This window comes from Triticum aestivum, chromosome 3A, assembly GCF_018294505.1.
Source record: "Triticum aestivum cultivar Chinese Spring chromosome 3A, IWGSC CS RefSeq v2.1, whole genome shotgun sequence".
NCBI lineage: Eukaryota > Viridiplantae > Streptophyta > Magnoliopsida > Poales > Poaceae > Triticum > Triticum aestivum.
The window spans coordinates 32,609,783-32,630,477 of NC_057800.1; the positions used below are offsets into that span (position 1 = coordinate 32,609,783).

The 20,695-nt window shown below is 46.1% G+C and overlaps 1 long non-coding RNA gene and 1 pseudogene across 1 annotated transcript; one reads left to right on the forward strand and one right to left on the reverse strand.

The window, feature by feature from the left end:
* Positions 1 to 8,315: 8,315 nt before the first annotated feature.
* On the reverse strand, positions 8,316 to 11,463 carry LOC123060018 (uncharacterized). Its single transcript, XR_006427696.1, has 3 exons — positions 10,682 to 11,463; positions 10,092 to 10,277; positions 8,316 to 9,187 (listed from the first exon to the last, which is right to left on the reverse strand). It is a non-coding gene; the product is annotated as an uncharacterized lncRNA (long non-coding RNA).
* Positions 11,368 to 14,863, forward strand: LOC123060017 (disease resistance protein RGA5-like; annotated as a pseudogene).
* The last annotated feature ends 5,832 nt before the right edge of the window (positions 14,864 to 20,695 follow it).

A 20,695-nucleotide genomic window follows, 5' to 3' on the forward strand; every position in this document is an offset into this window, starting at 1 on the left:
CAACCTCCAATGGTCTCTTTCTAGCCCTCCTCAGCCCACCATCTTCTGCATCTGAATCTTCCTCTTCTTCCTCATCTGAATCTCCCTCTTCTTCTGCATCTGAATCTCCCTCTTCTTCTGCATCTGAATCTTCCTCTTCTTCTGTACCTGAATCTTCCTCTTCTTTTGTACCTGAATATTCCTCTTCTTCTGTACCTGAATATTCCTCTTCTTCTGTACCTGAATCTTCCTCTTCTTCTGTATCTGCCTCTGTCTCTTCTTCTGTATCTGCCTTTGTCTCTTCTTCTGTATCTGATTCTGTCTCTTCTTTTTGCTTCTTCCTCCTTGTGCTATTTGATTTCCCCGATTTTTTCCTGCGTAAATTGAAGAAAAACATGTGAACACTCTCCGGGAGAACATATTAACACTGTAAGCATGTATGGAAATGAACAATGAGATAAACATGTGCACTAACTTTGTTGCTTTTTTGAATCTTCCTCTTCTTCTATATCTGAATCTGTGTCTTCTTCTGTCTCTGAGTCTTTGTCTTTTCGCTTCTTCCTCCTTGTGCTATTTGATTTCCCCGATTTTTTCCTGCGTAAATTGAAGAACAACATGTGAACACTCTCCGGGAGAACATATTAACACTGTAAGCATGTATGGAAATGAACAATGAGATAAACATGTGCACAAACTTTGTTGCTTTTTTTGAATCTTCCTCATCTTCTATGTCTGAATCTGTGTCTTCTTCTGTCTCTGAGTCTTTGTCTTTTCGCTTCTTCCTCCTTGTGCTATTTGATTTCCCCGATTTTTTCCTGCATAAATTGAAGAAAAACATGTGAACACTCTCCGGGAGAACATATTAACATTGTAAGCATGTATGGAAATGAACAATGAGATAAACATGTGCACAAACTTTGTTGCTTTTTTTAAATCTTCCTCATCTTCTATGTCTGAATCTGTGTCTTCTTCTGTCTCTGAGTCTTTGTCTTTTCACTTCTTCCTCCTTGTGCTATTTTATTTCCCCGATTTTTTCCTGCGTAAATTGAATAAAAACATGTGAACACTCTCCGGGAGAACATATTAACACTGTAAGCATGTATGGAAATGAACAATGAGATAAACATGTGCACTAACTTTGTTGCTTTTTTTGAATCTTCCTCTTCTTCTATATCTGAATCTGTGTCTTCTTCTATCTCTGAGTCTTTGTCTTTTCACTTCTTCCTCCTTGTGACCTTTGATTTCCCTGATTTGTTCCTGAGTAAATTGAAGAAAAAGAGAGAACATATTAACATTGTAAGCATGTATGGAAATGAACAATGAGATAAACATGTGCACTAACTTCGTTGCTTTTTTTCCCTCTCATCCGCTCGCGCCTGGATTTAATCCTCTTGTTCGATTCTTCGGTAGTTGGTCTCCCTTTTGGAACTATTTTGATTGGATTTTCCACGTCATCAGTGCAGCATTCGCGAGCAGCAGAGAAGTATGCCGGCAAAGGAACAAACAATTTATGGCCTTCATCCAAATCAGTTTTTTCTCCATCAACCAATATACTCCGGAGGAACTCCATCACCTGTTCTGACTGTGAATCGCTAGCTGCGGCTATGAATAAAGCGTCACTAGCCATGTTGCGTAGTTGATGATACTTATTCATGTGATCAGACCATACATGAGTATTCGCAGTCCTCGGAGAAGGGAACGCTGGCTTGGCCTACATTGTCCATCTTTTCTTGACAATTTTTTTTTGGAAATGTGCGTACACCAAGATGATCCAGAACGCAGAATATATGTGCACATGGGTAATCCTAACTTTCCAACTTTTTACATTTACAAGCTGCATCATCCAGTCTTGCTCCTGTAAACAGACAAGTCACGTGATATATAAAATCCACAGGCTTAGCATCCATGCCTTGTGCATCCAACTTTTTTGCCTCCAACTCCTCACTGTCCTTACCTTCCAAGTGATTGGGATCCTTAGCATCCAGGTTTTTGGCATGCAAGTCCACGCCATCCTTGCCTTCCAAGTCATTGAGATCCTCAGCATCCAAGTTTTTTGCATGCAAGTCCTCAGCATCCTTACCTTCCAAGTCATTGGGATCCTCAGCATCCAAGTTTTTTGCATGCAAGTCCTCAGCATCCTTACCTTCCAAGTCATTGGGATCCTCAGCATCTAAGTTTTTTGCATGCAAGTCCTCAGCATCCTTACCTTCCAAGTCATTGGGATCCTCAGCATCCAATTTTTTTGCATGCAAGTCCTCAGCATACTTACCTTCCTTACCTTGCAATTCTCTAGCATCCCTGCCATAAGGGACTTTATCATATGGGGCTTTGTGCAAAACTCCAAACACGACCAACCATCACATGCTACCCGGTCCGTGACCTGCCAATTTGTCCCTTCGACAATCTGACGCTTTACCTTTGGAAACATCACAGTTGTATAAATATAAGAGGCAGCAATCTCCAGAGGGTGTGCATTCAGCTTAGTGAAGGGTATCGTATGTGTTGCTACTGCGTCTAATGCTGCTTCAGTCTTACGCATTATGGATACACAGTGCTCAACATGCTGCAACAAATCAACAAGCTGCATCTTCCTGTTCAGGTGCACATGAAGCCTTGAGTTGAGAGACTCACTCCTCTAATTACTCATCATGCCTAGGAAATATCTACCCTTTGTGTACGCAGCAGCCCATTTGTGTCGCAGCTCGTACATCCTGTTAACCCATGACGACCTCTTGCCCGTTGGTTTTATTTTGAACCGAACCTTATAAGCCTCCCATCTTTTCTCAAACTCATCAACATCCCAACGACGATAAATGAATTCCCTAAATTGCTCCAGCTTTTCCTCGCGGAGGTGCATCACCATATTCTCCTCGATATGCCACGTGCACAAACGATGATCTGTTCCGGTCCAGACAGTAGCTATTGCTTTAGCCATTGCACCGTCCCCATCGGTGATTGCTGAAATTGGTGCCGTCTGGGACATTGCCTCCAAAAATACATGAAGAAGCCACTGGTATGATGCAACTGTCTCGTCTGACACTAGACTGACCCCAAACAAAACTGTGCTGCAGTGATGGTTCAGACCAACAAATGGAACAAACGGAAGCATGTACTTGTTAGACCGATATGTACTGTCGAACACCACGACACCACCAAAGGCAACATAGTCAATGCGGGATTGTGAGTCAGCCCAGAATATGTTCCTCAAATGGCCTTCGCTGTCTTTTGTGTATTTGAAAAAGAATTCCGGGTCTGCTTTTTTCTGTGCAATCATATAGGTGAACAAATATCTAGCGTCACTGCCTTCTATCTTGCACTTCTTCTGGACTGAAACATGGTTGTATAGATCTCGATCTATAAATCCAAGATTGTCGGGACCTTCGGCATTCTTCTCCATTACATTCATAATCTGATGTGTTCGAAGTCCACCGACAGCATACTCGATGACATCGGCCTTTTGTGCGTCAGTCATTCCACGATGAGCCGACAAGTACGGAGTCAGGTCAGTAGGGACAAACAGATGGTCCACAAAATTCTTGACGAACCAGAGGCCACTGCTATCTTGTAGCTCAACCTGAAAAAGAGCGGGACACCCACACCGGGAAAGACCCCTCGGTGTTCTTTTTCTTTCAGTTCTGTTAAAGTGCTTAAGGGCCCGCCATCCTTGTTTGCAGCACTTGTATGTCCTTCTGTATGCATTTTATTTCGGACCCGGACCCCTGTACTTCAGATCATCCTTTCTAACACCAAATCCTTTTTTTCTCGCATAGCCTACGTAGAACATGTAGGCTTCTTCCTTAGTCCTGAATGTCTTCTTCACAATCTCTAAGTATTCCATACACTCATTCAGGTCTGAACTAGCCATGCCTTTATTATCAATTCCTTTACCTTGTATGTGTACATCATCCATGTCTATGCCATCCTTGCCTGCATCCTCATTATCCTTATCATCCATGCACATACCATCCGTTCCTTTGGGGTCCATGCCTTTGCATTTGTTCCCTCTATGACCCATGTCCTTGTCGTCCTTGCCTGTATCACCCATGTTTTTGCCATCGTTGCCTTTATCATCCATGTCGTTATGCTGCCAGCAGAAACAGATAGTTAATGGTACGGATGAATAGCATATGTTACCGAAATTATGCACTACTCTGCTTAAATAATTGGTTTAATTTTTCATATCGGATTCATGTACCTAACTCAGTCCTTCAAAAGCTGTAAGTAAATATGCCCTGACTAAATCCAGAAATTTGTAATTGATTGTACTAGCTCTAACTGATGATCTCCTAACTAAATCCAAAGTCCACGAGTCCTTCAAATGCCTTGATAGATCCACCCTGATAGATCAATTATCTCCAAACTCCATTCAAAATTATATCCTAACTAAATCCAAATTATCTCGTAACAAAATCCAAAAGTATGTCCTAACTAAATCCAAATTATCTCCTAACTAAATCCAAAATAAGTCCAAACTCCATACAAAATAATTATCTCCTAACTAAATCCAAAATATCTCGAAACTCAATTCAAAAGTATCTCCTAACTAAATCCAAAATAACTTTCTTAGAATCCAAATCTGCTGACAACTTTCTCATGCCACATAATCCTAACTAAGTCCTTCAATATGTCATAGCTACATCTGACTTACACTTCCTTTCAATCTTAATCTCATCACAACTTTCTGAAAACATAAACCCTAATCCTCAGATGACATATCCTAAATCCTAACCAAATCCGACCGAAAGCTCCTCGCAACTTTCTGAAACAATAAACCATAAACCTCACATGACATATCCTAAACCCGAATCAAATCCGACCCCTATTGGTTCTATATGCAGAAGGGACCAGAAAAGATTTGAGATGGCTAGGCACTTATAGCGAAGATCCGGCGTGAAAAAGTTGATGCACGTCGATGAGGATGATGTGGCCTCTCGGGTCGGGGAAGGTGGCGTCCGCTCGGGGAAGGATCTGGCGCCGCGACCCGACTGGGGTGACTTGCGATGGAGGGAGTGAGGGGGAGTAGGAGCAGGAGGGGTAGACACGGCGAGTGCGATCGACGGCGATCGAGGGCGTCGGGGGCGATCGGCGGCGATCAAGGGCGCCGGAGGCGATCGGCGGCGATCGAGAGGGCGCCGGAGGCGATCGGCGGCGATCGAGGGCGCCCGAGGTTAGGGCTCGAGAGGAGGAGAGAGGACGAACCGCTCGAACCGAAATTCAAAAGAGTACGCACGATGATGGGACCTCTATAATGAAGTGCTTTATTAATGCAATTAATTTAATCAAAAAATTTAGGACAAGAATACCCCAGGACCAAATTGGGCCGATTAAAGGTAAAAAAATAGGTCGAAAATATCCTTGGGCTTAAAAAGGCCCAATTATTCTCATTCGTTAGATCGGCCATATAATACATGTGCTCTGGTGTATTATAATGCACCGTAAAATCTCCCAAAACATGACGCAGGGTCAGTATGATGCTGGATGGATTTTTTGCGCTCAAAGATAGCTTCGTTTCTTCTAGTGCACATCACACATTACACAACAAAATTGCCAAACCAGAAGTTCTTCATAGCAACATATTTCAGCCGTCCTGAACAGAACCAGGTGTTCGGTTCCAAGACTAACAGAAAATCAAACAAAAGCACAGAAACTTGACACTGCTCTAACCAAGTAAATGGAGGCTAATGTTTCATAGAACAAGAAACGATCGACATCTATTAGTATAGTCTGAATTTCAAAGACCGGAAAAACTGGCAGTTTACATGCTCACAAGCCAACATATCCACTGTTCATGGGCCAAAAAAACCGCATGGGACCAAAGGACATACATGAATAAACAATCATGCTTATGATCAGGAGCCATAACCTCATCTCAAGGCACAGGGAGAGAGGAAAGAGAGGCACTCACCAGAATCCCTGTAGCCGGACATGGAGGTTACGATGCAGCCACCTTCATCCCATAGGTGTCAGGTTAGTATACACTGAAAACACGTACACTTTTTTGAAAAATTGAACATGATCTATAGCTCAAGCCATGTTGTAGTGGTACACCCGGCCCTAAGACGAACTCCATCAGGCAGCCAGCCTGCCGCCACAAGGTTCCTCGTCTTCGGCGCAATCCATCGACGACAACCCGGTGTTGCTGCATAACATAGAGATGTAAGAAGTCGATTCAATATGCAAACCATGAACAAGTTTTGAACTGGGCATTATAAAATGGATGAACATGTACCCTCTGCACGTGTACATTTACAACATGAGAGCACCCACAATTGCACAATGCTCATTAGCATGATGAGAATTTCATTCTTAAGATCGTATCACCTCAAGAACACGGGAGAGAGAGATCAAACACATAGCTACTGGTACATACCCTCAGCCCCGAGGGTGAACTACTCCCTCCTCGTCATGGAGAGCGCCGGGATGATGAAGATGGCCACCGGTGAGGGTTCCCCCCTCCGGCAGGGTGCCGGAACAGGGTCCCGATTGGTTTTTGGTGGCTACATAGGCTTGCGGCAGCGGAACTCCCGATCTATTCTGTTCCCCGATGGTTTTAGGGTATATGGATATATATAGGCGAAAGAAGTCGGTCAGGGGAGCCACGAGGGGCCCACGAGGGTGGAGGGCACGCCTGGGGAGGGGGGGTAGGCGCGCCCCCTGCCTCGTGCTCTCCTCGTTGATTCCCTGACATGTACCCCAAGTCCCCTGGATTGCTTCCGTTCCAAAAATAACTCTCCCGAAGGTTTCATTCCGTTTGGACTCTGTTTGATATTCCTTTTCTGCGAAACACTGAAATAAGGGAAAAAATAGAAACTAGCACTGGGCTCTGGGTTAATAGGTTAGTCCCAAAAATAATATAAAAGTGTTTAATAAAGCCCATAAACATCCAAAACAGATAATATAATAGCATGGAACAGTCAAAAATTATAGATACGTTGGAGACTTATCAGCTTGCGCCGGCCATACGCGAGAGATTCCCAGAGATCTTGTGACCGATTTCTCCAGTCCCACAGGTGGTGCTTATGGCGACTAGGGCCATGGGGTGGACGGAGTGCGCGACCAGGATCCGGGACGCCACATTCGAGTGGATCCGGTGCGTGCAAGAGTGGAAGGGGGCGGACTGGGCGGTTGCGGCGGCGACCGAACCGGAGGCGAGATCTGCGGCCGCGAAGGTTGCCGAGATTCATCGAAGGAGGGCGGATGTGGAGCAGAGGAAGCTGGTGCGGCAAATCTACGAGGAGGCCACGCTGGAGGAGAGGGCAAGGATGCCCCCGTTTCCGTCCTCCCCGCCGGCCGAATTCGTGGTTTGGGCGAGGGCGGAAGCAAAATCAGAAGAGCCACTGCGAGCCCTCCGCTGGGAATGCATCCTTGGCGTGATTCCGCCGAGCGCGTGAGGATGGTGGCGGGTGAGGCGACATCACTGCCTCGCCGCGACATGCTGGAGCCGCCGTGGTTCGTAGAACGTGGCGAGGTTCCACCGGGCGCTCGTTCGAGGTTTCGTGAGGGGATTTGTATCCCAAGGAAACAGGTTTGTCTTATGATCTCACAGTCAACGATGGTGTTAAAACCAGTGGGGATTAGGCAAAGCTTGTGCTTGGAGAATCAGGATTTGCCGTTGGCGGCGAGGTCCAAATCGCCGGAAGTTGGGGGATTTTTCCCCTGTGATGCGAGAGATCACCCAGTCGGATTGGTGTGGGCCCCGTTGCCACATCGCTCCCACCAATCAGGTGCGAGAGGGTGAAAACGCCTTTGGCGAATACGCCTACTGCTCATGACGGCACGGATGAGACTATTTCTAGGGTTTTTGGACAGCTCTGGTCCATTCCCTCCCCCCGCCGTCGCCAGCCTCGTCCTCTTCCACCAAGCAAACCCACTACCACTCTAGGATGGCTCCGGAAAGATCTGGCTCGCTCCGGATATTTCTCTCCATCTGATCTATTCCCTGTCAAGCATCTCCGCCTGTTTGATCCTCCTCCGACACAGCTTAAGATCATCAGGGAGGGAATTGGGGGCGGATCCAAATCCTTTGCTCAGGCGGTCATGGCGGACAAGAGATGGAGCTGGCCGTCCCGATGAAAGGGTACGACAAGGACATGGTGGAGGCTAAGGAGGTTGCCAAGAAGGTCAAGTGGATGATTGATTCAGAAGGCGGGAAGATGCTTCGAGAGCGGACTCTAGCGGTGATGCGGCAGGCAAAAGAGGCTCTGCTCGAGGATGGAGAATCAGTGGCGACATTGGATGGGCTTGTGGATGCGTGGATTCATGCTTGACATGTGCAACATCATTTATAATTGTTTGTGGAAATAAGGAGAGAGTGTTATGTCTTTCACTTTCAAGTGTGATTTTAGTTTCTTCATTTCTATAACATGTACTGTCTACACATAATTGAGAATTTTCCATACATGCCACTGCAAGCTTCCCATATGCTAATATTTTGTCTAAAAGATTCATAGATCTAGAACCCTATCAGATTCTTCTCATATTGGCTATCTTACACGTGAGTCTAGGAGGTCAGAAAATGGATGACATTGACAGTAAACTAATAGATGTGGTGCATTTCAAACTAGACCGGATGGCCAATCTGAGAGGCGGTCAGAAGTAGAAGTCCCCTACCCGCACCGGTCAATCTGCTTCCTCACCCCTGCCAGCGACCCCGTTGCCACACTCGATGTTCTGTTCTCCTGCGTGATTCAGCCAAAGCCACATCGAGGACGCCGTGTTGAGCATGTCTCTGTCTCAGCATTGCCTTGCTCTCGCATGTGGGAATCAACTGAACGCGAGAATTTTTTCCAGTTGACTGATTAATAGCAAACACAAATAAAAATTGTACCTGTTGCTTACCACTACCAATCTTTGACCATGTAGAAGATCCAAAACCCAATTGGATTGTTCTCAGATTGGCCAGAGGTCGAAGAATGGAGAACACAGGGCTTTGGCAGCCTCGGCCGATTCAGCGCTAGGCAAACCAGAGAAATGGCCATTGGGCTAGAGGCTAGTCGACAGAGATTCCTCTGGGTCGTGCGGAGCCCACCAAGCGATGACACGAAGATAGAGCCGGACTTGGATGTGTTGCTTCCAAAAGGTTTCCTAGAACGAACCAAGGGCAGGGGCCTTGTCGTGAAGTCTTGGAAGCCATGGGCAGGAGGCTGCACCTCTACTACGTCTTCAAGCCCGTCGCAACCCCACCGGATCTCCTATCCAGGTCTTGTACCTGCAGCAGAAAGATAGGTTGGACTCTGGATAATTCAACCACAACAAATAGTAGCGCATGGCAATCTTGTCGATGCAAATCAGCCCAATAAGTTTAATTTTATCCATTGTCGCAAACACAAATAAACATTATTGATGTGTGGGCAACAACAAAAGAAAGATGCAGAAGATTAAGTGGCAGACAATTAAATGAAGGGAAGAAGCATGTACAGTACAACTGAAAAATGTCACTTCAATTCTGAAGAAGAGCAAATCGCTTCACTGCCATGTGATTTGCAAGGCTGAGTTATCCAACACAAGTGCATTGATTATGAATCTACAAAACTCAATGAACTCTATCTCGATGACTAAAGTACCAATGTAACAGGATGCAACCAGTCATCAAAGAAACAATTTTTTGGAGTATTTACATGTTAAAAGACAAAAAGAATTCCACTTGAAATTCCAAAGTTCCTCTAGTAGTTGGGTGTCGACACAAGCAGTTTAAAAACAGAGCACCACATCTATGTTCTTGAACTGCTTTGTAGCAAATGGCATGGACTAGAGTGCTAAATCAACATCTTCTTTGTAGCAAATGGCACAGACTTGGCACAAATGAATGAATGAATGAAGCATTCTTCATGTTGCAAACAAACAACCAATAACCAAAAGGAAAACTTGACACACATCACAAAGATAATTAACTAGAGAGCACAGAAATATACAGTTCATTTACATGCATAGCACTAGCACAACGAACAAATAATGATAGTCACTATCCAAGAGCATTGACACAATCACGACAAACTTGATAATACTACTAATCCAAAAGCGTCCCAGCAGCAGCAATATGTGCGAATAGTCAAATTAAACAATATGGATGCTGCCCGTGACAGGAATGGGAAGGAAGGAGAGGGGATGCATACCTCAGCATCCACCTGTGGCCAGTGAGGAAGGGGGTCGAAGATGCTGCTGCCGCCGCATCGACGACCAACAGTTCAACGGAGAGGGCACATGTGACACCCATGACGGTCCTAGCCACCAACAAGGCCAACCGCAGCCGATGTGCCACGCTGAGAGAAGGGGGGTGGGATCGGTTGATGCTGCTGTTGCTGCAAGACACAGAGATGGAAGGTGTCATAAATATTTAGATATTTGACTCAAGATGCAAATAGGAATTAACATGGAATCTTAACATACTTAAAGCATCAGCATTGCGAACATGAATTCATCATAAACAAGCAAAACAGTAAATAAGTACATTAAGCTCTATGCTACAACTGCTGCCAATGCCAAACTACTACCATGACGAACAACAGTCTACGACATTTCATGAACGGCACACCACTTGGAACAAAAAAGTAGACTCAAACCTCAATATTTTTGCGTGTTTTGCAAGACTATTACGAAACCTACACTAATAGATCGAAAACAGTAGCACACTATTACTACTCAAGGGAGGCTCGACAGATGGACAGGGAGAATCAAAGGAGGAAGGGCGTGAGGCGGACCGGACCTTGGGAGTCAGCGACTGTAGGGAGGTGGACGCCATGGCTGATGCAGTAGTCACAGAAGAAGCCAAGGCTGGGGCCTGCGAGCACGGATCCAAGGCCTACGTCCTTGGAGGTCGAGGAGGAGGACATGCGTTCGTCACCTCCATCCTCGTCCTGAACTGCCGGCTGCGGGGTGGGTCGCATCACGGATCCTGCAGGAGGAGGGCATACACGATCTGAAAAAATAAACCAAATCAAGGAATTTAGTAAACATGACAGGGAAGAAACATAGCTTAAAGAATCAACACTAGAAACAAAAACACAACAAACAACTACAGAGGCACCTATCTCAATAAGACTCCTAAGCCGGTACAACTCCAAGCCAACAGCGCGCGTGCAATCATCCAGTGAGGTGCGGGTGGTCTATCATGATGTGTTTGACATGCCCAAAATCTGATCTTGACTTGACCCATCTAGAAGGACGTAGGATCCAATGCCCAATATCTGAAATTGATTCTGCGAAGACTAATAACAGGAAAAGTGTACAAGCACCCTATTCAATGTTGTCGGTGCTGCAATAATGCAGTCTATAGGTAGAGTGCACCACGCGCTTGGTGGACCAGATCAACGTGGAAAATTATTGCGCTGCAAACTTTGGAATGACCAGCATGACTCAACAGTGGCCCACATTAGGCGTATACCACTCCAAGGCAAGCTGATTCTTCCTCCTAAAATCTCATCATAGTCACACACACACACACACACTGCTGTGACTGAGGGAAAGAAGATCTTTCCTCCCTCCTGAATCCCAATGGAGGGGATGGTGGTGAGCGCCGTGACAGGGGCCATGAGAACGCTGCTGCCCAAGCTCGCCGCCTTGCTGGCGAGCAAGTACAAGCTGTCCAGGGGCGTCCACAAGCAGATCGTCTTGCTGAGGAACGAGATGAGAAGCATGAACATTGAACGCCCTCCTCCTCAAGCTGTCCCGGACGGCGGAGCTCGACGAGCAGCAGAGGGACTGGCGTGACAAGGTGCGTGAGCTCTCCTACGACATGGAGGACTGCGTCGACATCTTCACCCACGACCTCAACGGCGGCCATGGCGGCAAGGCCTGGCTTAAGCGCAGGCTCAGGAAGATCAAGACGCGCCACGAGATCGCGAGCCGCATCGAGGAACTCAAGGCTCGAGCGCTAGAAGTAAGCAACTGCCACCATAGGTATAAGACTGATGAGTGTGTTGGTTCCCCTGACTGCATTCCTCCTCCTCGGGGCCTGGTCGCTATTGACCCTCGAATGGAGGCACTCTATGTAGATGCCAACAGCCTTGTGGGCATGGATGGCCCAAAGGAGAAGCTCATCAAGCTGCTCAGTCAGGAGCAGGTGGGTGGAAATCGCCTAAAAGTGGTGGCTGTTGTTGGATCTGGGGGTATGGGCAAGACAACTCTCGCCCACCAAGTTTATACTAAGATCAAAAGCCAATTTGATGCCAAGGCTTTCATAACGGTGTCTCCAAATCCCAGTACTGTGGAGGCTCTGTCAGATATATTGCAAGGATTTCAGGGCTGGGTGTCCTCTAGCCTGAATGATGAACGCAAACTCATCGAGGAACTCCGGAAGTACCTCAAAGAGAAAAGGTATGTTCTCATGAGTAATAACCCTAGATCGCCGCCGCCGCTCCCTTCCTTCGCCTTCCTTCTCCCTCGCCGCCGCTAGGGGACGCCGCCAGGCAAAGCCCGCGCGTGCGTCGGCGGCGGCGGGGCTCCCTCCCTCCTCGCGAGGTTCCTGGGCGGCGCGGGACGGCCGGCCCTCACGGCGGCGCTCGGTTCGGCGGCAGGTCGGGTCGCTGGCGGATCTGCAGGGCTCCCTTTGGTGGCGCTGCGGCGATGGCGGCGGCATGGTCTGCGCGGGGCGGCGAGGCGCGGGCTCCTCCTCCTCCCGATCTGATGGCGCCGCGGTGGCGCCGGCGCTCGGGCGTGCGGCGGGGTCCGCGAGGGTGGTCGGCGCGCGACGTCTCCCTTCCCGGTCTGATGGCTCCACGGTGGCGCCAGTGCTCGGGCGGCGGTTGGTGTCGGCAAGCGGTGGCGGGCGCTGGGATCTCGGCGGCGCTCCGGCGTGTGCAGGCGGCGGCGGTCCCTGTGCGCGGTCAGCAGCTCCGTCTCTGACCCGGACGGCGGGGGGGATGGCGGCGGCCCGGCGTGGCCGGCGATCTGGATGCGGTGGTGTCGGTGGCTCGCTGATCTGCCGGTACTCCAGGGTCTGCCTGGTGGTGCTGGTGGTGACGGCGGCCCGTGCACGAGAGTCGGATTCCTTCGAACTGATCTGGGTGAAAACTTGCCTTCGGCTCTGCTAAGGCCGGCGGTGGCGGCGCTATCTGCGTCGTTCCCTTCTTGAAGACATCGCTGTGGAGAAGTTCAAGGCCACTCTCTGCTACCTCCGGGGGAAACCCTAGATCGGATGATCGGATGACGGCGGCGCTCTGGTGTCGTTCCTCCCTTGGGGGCGTCATTTTTGGAGGTACACACGTGATCGAGGGACCAGAGGACGGATTCTTTGGTGGAGCGGTGCTTCATCCTACACACTGATGGCGACGGATCTTGATGGCATGGCGCAGTGCAGATTCGGAGTTCGCTGTGGGAGGATGGACTCGCGCAGGAGGAGGACGCTGTCGGGCGTCGTGGTGGCGTTGATGGCAGAGAGACCTGGCACGGTACATGCAACAGTACAGCTCTGAAGATGGATTTGTGGCATGTGGCTGCGGCGGCCTCATACCCGGCAGGCGTCCTGGTTGAGGAGTGCGCCGGACTGGTAGGTGCCCCATACCCGGCAGGCGTCCTAGTTGGGACCTCAGGTCTTAAATGTTTAGGTTTGGCTGCGATGTCTGTTTGGTATTAGGCCCAGACTATCTGCGTCCCTTCATCAATTGGATATGTGTAGCGACAGTTGTTGCTTAGACGGTGGCTTTAGTCTTGCTGTTGTATTGCTTTGTAAGGTTTTGTGATAATAATTAATGAAGTGGCCGTATGCATCGCCCAGATGCAGAAGCCGGGGGTCATCCTCTTTTTCTAAAAAAAGATAAGGTTATGGCAAGGGAACGATGAACGATGTACATGCAGAGTGTGTAATTTTAACTTCTAAGGAGAAACCATAGGTTAGAATCCTACACAGTTTGTACATGCATTCATGCAATTAACACAATAATTTGTATGTTGTATTGGTTTACAGATACCTTATCGTGCTGGATGATATCTGGGCAATCAACGCATGGAACACTATTAAAGGTTCTTTTGTGGAGAATAATCTTGGTAGCAGAGTTATAACAACTACACAAATTGAAGATGTTGCTAAGGCATGCTGCTCTTGTTTTCATGGGCATGTCTATAGGATCAGACCTCTTAGTGATCTTGACTCAAGGAGATTATTTTATAGAAGGGTATTTTATTCTGATGGTGTATGTCCCGAGCAACTAAAGAATTTTGCCGATGAAATATTGAAGAAATGTGATGGTGTTCCATTAGCTATTCTCAGTGTAGCCAGCTGTTTGTCTAGTCATGAAGAGGTAAACTCAAAGGAAACATGGGAGAAGATGCAAAATCATTTTGGTTTTCCATTGGAAGGACACCCTGCATTAGAATGGATGAGGCATGTGCTTACGCTTGGCTACAATGATTTGTCTTTGGAACTTAAGACATGTTTGTTGTATCTTGGTATATTCCCGAAGGCTTATAAAATAAAGAAGGAAGATTTGGTGAAGAGATGGATTTCCGAGGGTTTTATTACTGAAAAGCATGGTTATAGCCATCAGGAGATTGCCAAAAGCTACTTTAGTGAGCTCATCAACAGAAACATGATCCAAATAGCCGAGTACGATGACTGTGGGCATGTGCTGTCGTGTAGAGTGCATGATCTAATGCTTGACTTTATCATACTGAAATCCACGGAAGAAAACTTTATCACTGTAATCAAGGAACCACCTACAGTTAATGGTGCACACAACATGAAAGGCCATTTCGAATTCCGCCGGCTATCCCTCCAAGTTGGTAATTCAGAATGCACTCAGGTTCTGGATAACACCGCTCTCACCCAAGCTAGGTCTTTGAACTTTTGGGGTGAACCAGAATGTATGCCTTGTCTCTCAAGTTTTCAACTTCTGCGAGTTCTGCATCTTTATGCTCGCGGCGACGAATATCAACACTATGATCTATCTCCCATATGCAACTTTTTCCAACTGAGTTATTTGAAGATTGGAGGTGTGCATTGTGAGAAACAGCTAAGAGAATTGCATAAGTTACAACATTTGAAGACATTGGAGCTAGCTAGTGGTGTAGGGTCTTTTCGGCTAGATGTCAGCATATTACCCTCGACGCTGTGCCACCTGATTGTTCCGACTAGTGTGGAACTGTTTGGTGAGATCGGCAGGATGAAAGCCCTTTGTACTTTGGTTGGATTTTCCATACTTAGTCGAGATGTGAAGAGCATGAAGGCCCTGGGTGGTCTGAGCAATCTGAGTGAGCTAGAGCTATATCTTCAAGGGCCTTTTGTTCCTGATTCTGATTCTAATTATGATTCTGTTTATGATGCTCTACTCCTCTCCCTCAGCAGACTTGGCAGGCTTCAATCCATAACCTTCCACGGTCTCGCAAGATATACTTACCTGACGAAGTATGTCTTAACTTGTTGGTCCGCTCCACCGCCAAGCAATCTTCATAGATTACATGCGCAGGGCTTCACCTTCTCTATCGTCCCAGACTGGGTTGCACAACTCAACCAACTCAGAAGCCTGAAAATTGAAGTTCAGTCACTGCTGAGAGATGGTGTGGAGGTTCTGGCCAGGCTGACCATGCTGGTGCACCTTACATTATTTGTTAGGGAGCATGTTCCCCTGGAAGGCTTAGTCATCCGAGGTGGAGCATTTCCAAACCTGAAAGAACTTTGGTTCAGGCATAAAGTGCCTTTCCTCATGTTCGAGGCAGGGGCCATGCCCAGGGTTCAGAGCCTCACTATAGAGTGTTATGCACAAGCAGAGCGGCAAGGTGATGATAGTGTACTTGATGGCATCGAGCATCTGGGAAGCCTAGAGACATTCAAGGTGTACATTTGTAACCAGGAGAATTTCAGCATGTTGTATCCATTGACATTGAATCTTTCCAAGAAGCCGCACGTGGAAGATATTCAACGGTGGGACAAACATAGTATTGAGGCAATGCTGAGGAAGGCGATCAACAAGCATCCAGGGAATCCACATGTTAGCATTGAACTTGTGTAGCGCGATCAAGTGGACAGGATGGGAGGAAGTGCAGAGCTCAAAATGGTAGGTTCAGAAACTTCTATGCTCCAGTACTTCATTTCTCTCTTGCCTGCTATGTGAAAGTTAAAAATACTGCTTATTGAAAAAGTGCAGCATTTGCATGGTCATGAACCTACGAGCTAGCCGATTCTAATTATATGTGATTTAGATATAGTTCTTCTCTTCTTCATTTCTTGCTATTCTGACATGCATTACCCTACATTTCACAACTAATTGGCAGGGCCATGTTACAATGGGCGCCCTACTGCGGTTCCATGGCCAGAATAAACATTGACTGGTGGAGTGCCATGGAGAGGGCTGCTTAGCTAGGCACATGTACATTGCTGTCAGTGTTAGGATGTAAGCATTGTCATGTTGCCTGCTTGATATAGTGTGTAAGAACCCTTTAAATTGCGCGTCCGTTCTATGATAAACTGATTCAAGCTTGAACTTAGTGTCCAAAAACTTGAGAACTTTCGGAGGTAGAAAGTTACTAGTCTTCGAACTGATTCAGCTGTTAAGAAGTACAAGAAGCTCTGTCATCAGCAGGTCATGGATTGTTTCGCAAACGTCGTCAGGGGTTTGGATTCATCAGATGGCATGTAATCTAAACGTATATGGTTGCATATATAATAGTAACCTTATACGTCAATGTTTTCCTGATGAGCAGGATTAAACGGTTCTTACGCGACTAATGTTACATCCTACTGTTATTCGGTGTGGATGATCTTTCTAGACAATGTTAATCATTTTTCACTAGGTGGATATTCAGAGATGTCTTCATCTCTTGCAGCATCGAAGGGACTCTGCTTCTTTTAGAATACAGGGTGCTCTGCTTCTTGGCTGCATGAGAGGGAAACGCTACTGCCATGTTTGGCTTCATTAACAGGTTACTTCCCATTCATTTTTGACGGAAAACAGTAGGATTTCTCCTAGTGCGTGTTCTATTTTTGATTTTGTTTAAGAAATTGTAGCAGCACTATACAAAAGCGTTTAAGCTCCAAAAAAGAAAAAGGACGCCGATAACTGCCACACGTGTGGCATCTAGGGGGTTGTGCCGCACGTCCTATTGTTGGGGAACGTAGTAATTTCAAAAAAAATTCCTACGCACTCGCAAGATCATGGTGATGCATAGCAACGAGAGGGGAGAGTGTGATCTACGTACCCTTGTAGACCGACAGCGGAAGCGTTTGGTTGATGTAGTCGTACGTCTTCACGGCCCGACCGATCAAGCACCGAAACTACGGCACCTCCGAGTTTTAGCACACGTTCAGCTCGATGACGATCCCCGGACTCCGATCCAGCAAAGTGTCGGGGAAGAGTTCCGTCAGCACGACGGCGTGGTGATGATCTTGATGTACTACTGCTGCAGGGCTTCGCCTAAGCACCGCTACAATATTATCGAGGACTATGGTGGCTGGGGGCGCCGCACACGGCTAAGAATAAGATCACGTGGATCAACTTGTGTTCATGGGGTGCCCCTTGCCTCGGTATATAAAGGATGGAGGAGGAGGAGGCCGGCCAAGGCTAGGTGCGGCCAGGATGTGGAGTCCTACTAGGACTCCAAGTCCTAGTAGGAGTCCACCAAGAGGGGAGGAAGGGAGAAGGAAGTGGAGGAGAAGGAGAGGTGGCCGGCCCCCTTTTCCCTAGTCCAATTCGGACTAGAGAGGAGGGGGGCGCAACAGCCCCTTGGCCCTTTCTCCTCTTCCCACTAAAGCCCATCAAGGCCCATTGCTTCTCCCGTAACTACCCGGTACTCCGAAAAATATCCGAATCACTCGGAACCTTTCCGATGTCCGAATATAGTCGTCCAATATATCAATCTTTACGTCTCGGCCATTTCGAGACTCCTCGTCATGTCCCCGATCTCATACTGGACTCCAAACTCTTTCGGTACATCAAAACTCATAAACTCATAATATAACTGTCATCGAAACCTTAAGCGTGCGGACCCTACGGGTTCGAGAACAATGTAGACATGACCGAGACACGTCTCCGGTCAATAACCAATAGCGGGACCTGGATGCCCATATTGGCTCCTACATATTCTACGAAGATCTTTATCGGTCAGACCGCATAACAACATACGTTGTTCCCTTTGTCATCGGTATGTTACTTGCCCGAAATTCGATCGTCGGTATCTCAATACCTAGTTCAATCTCGTTACCGGCAAGTTTCTTTACTCGTTCCGTAATACATCATCTCGCAACTAACTCATTAGTTGCAATGCTTGCAAGGCTTATGTGATGTGCATTACCGAGAGGGCCCAGGGATACCTCTCCGACAATCGGAGTGACAAATCCTAATCTCGAAATACGCCAACCCAACATGTACCTTTGGAGACACATGTAGAGCTCCTTTATAATCACCCAGTTACGTTGTGACGTTTGGTAGCACACGAAGTGTTCCTCCGGCAAACGGGAGTTGCATAATCTCATAGTCATAGGAACATGTATAAGTCATGAAGAAAGCAATAGCAACATACTAAACGATTGGGTGCTAAGCTAATGGAATGGGTCATGTCAATCACATCATCCTCCTAATGATGTGATCCTGTTAATCAAATAACAACTCTTTTGTTTATGGTTAGGAAACATAACCATCTTCGATTAACGAGCTAGTCAAGTAGAGGCATACTAGTGACACTTTGTTTGTCTATGTATTCACACAAGTATTACGTTTCCGGTTAATACTATTCTAGCATGAATAATAAACATTTATCATGATATAAGGAAATAAATAAGAACTTTATTATTGCCTTTAGGGCATATTTCCTTCAGTCTCCCACTTGCACTAGAGTCAATAATCTAGTTCACATCGCCATGTGATTTAACAGTAATAGTTCACATCACCATGTGATTAACACCCATAGTTCACATCGATATGTGATCAACACCCAAAGGGTTTACTAGAGTCATTAATCTAGTTCACATCGCTATGTGATTAACACCCAAAGAGTACTAAGGTGTGATCATGTTTTGCTTGTGAGATAATTTTAGTCAATAGGTCTGTCACATTCAGATCCGTAAGTATTTTGCAAATTTCTATGTCAACAATTCTCTGCATGGAGCTACTCTAGCTTATTGCTCCCACTTTCAATATGTATCTAGATCGAGACTTAGAGTCATCCAGATCTGTGTCAAAACTTGCATCGACGTAACTTTTTATGACGAACCTTTTTGTCACCTCCATAATTGAGAAATATTTCCTTATTCCACTAAGGATAATTTTTGACTGCTGTCCAGTGATCTACTCTTAGATCATTATTGTACTCCCTTGCTTAACACAGTGCAGGGTATACAATAGATCTGGTACACAGCATGGCATACTTTATAGAACCTATGGCTGAGGCATAGGGAATGACTTTCATTCTATTTCTATCTTCTGCCGTGGTCGGGCTTTGAGTCTTACTCAATTTCACACCTTGCAACACAGGCAAGAACTCTTTCTTTGATTGTTCCATTTTGAACTACTTTAAAATCTTGTCAAGGTATGTACTCATTGAAAAACTTATCAAGCGTCTTGATCTATCTCTATAGATCTTGATGCTCAATATGTAAGCAGCTTTACCGAGGTCTTTCTTTGAAAAACTCCTTTCAAATATTCCTTTATGCTTTCCAGAAAATTATACATTATTTCCGATCAACAATATGTTGTTCACATATACTTATCAGAAATGTTGTAGTGCTCCCACTCACTTTCTTATAAATACAGGCTTCATCGTAAGTCTGTATAAAACTATATGCTTTGATCAATTTATCAAAGCGTCTATTCCAACTCTGAGATGCTTGCACCAGTCCATAGATGGATCATTGGAGCTTGCATATTTTGTTAACACCTTTAGGATTGACAAAACCTTCTAGTTGCATCGTATACAACTCTTCTTTAGTAAATCCATTAGGGAATGCAGTTTTGTTTATCCATTTGCCAGATTTCATAAAATGCGGCAATTGCTAACATGATTCGGACAGACTTGAGCATAGATACGAGTGAGAAAATCTCATCGTAGTCAACACCTTGAACTTTGTCGAAAACCTTTTTGCGACAATTCTAGCTTTGTAGATAGTAACACTACTACCAGCATCCGTCTTCCTCTTGAAGATCCATTTATTTTCTATGGCTTGCCGACCATCGGGCAAATCCATCAAAGTCCATACTTTGTTCTCATACATGGATCATATCTCAGATTTCATGGCCTCAAACCATTTCGCGGAATCTGGGCTCATCATCGCTTCCTCATAGTTCGCAAGTTCGTCATGGTCTAGTAACATGACTTCCAGAATAGGATTACCGTACCACTCTGGTGTGGATCTCACTCTAGTTTACCTACGAGATTTGGTAGTAACTTGATCTGAAGTTACATGATCATCATCATTAGCTTCCTCACTAATTGGTGTAGTAGTCACAGGAACAAATTTCTATGATGAACTACTTTCCAATAAGGGAGCAGGTACAGTTACCTCATCAAATTCTACTTTCCTCCCACTCACTTCTTTCGAGAGAAACTCCTTCTCTAGTAAGTTTCCAAATTTAGCAACAAAAGTCTTGCCTTCAGATCTGTGATAGAAGGTGTATCCAATAGTTTCCTTTGGATATCCTATGAAGATTTACTTCTTTGATTTGGGTTCGAGCTTATCATGTTGAAACTTTTTCACATAAGCATCGCAGTCCCAAACTTTAAGAAACGACAGCTTAGGTTTCTTGCCAAATCATAGTTCATATGGTGTCGTCTCAACGGATTTAGATGGTGCCCT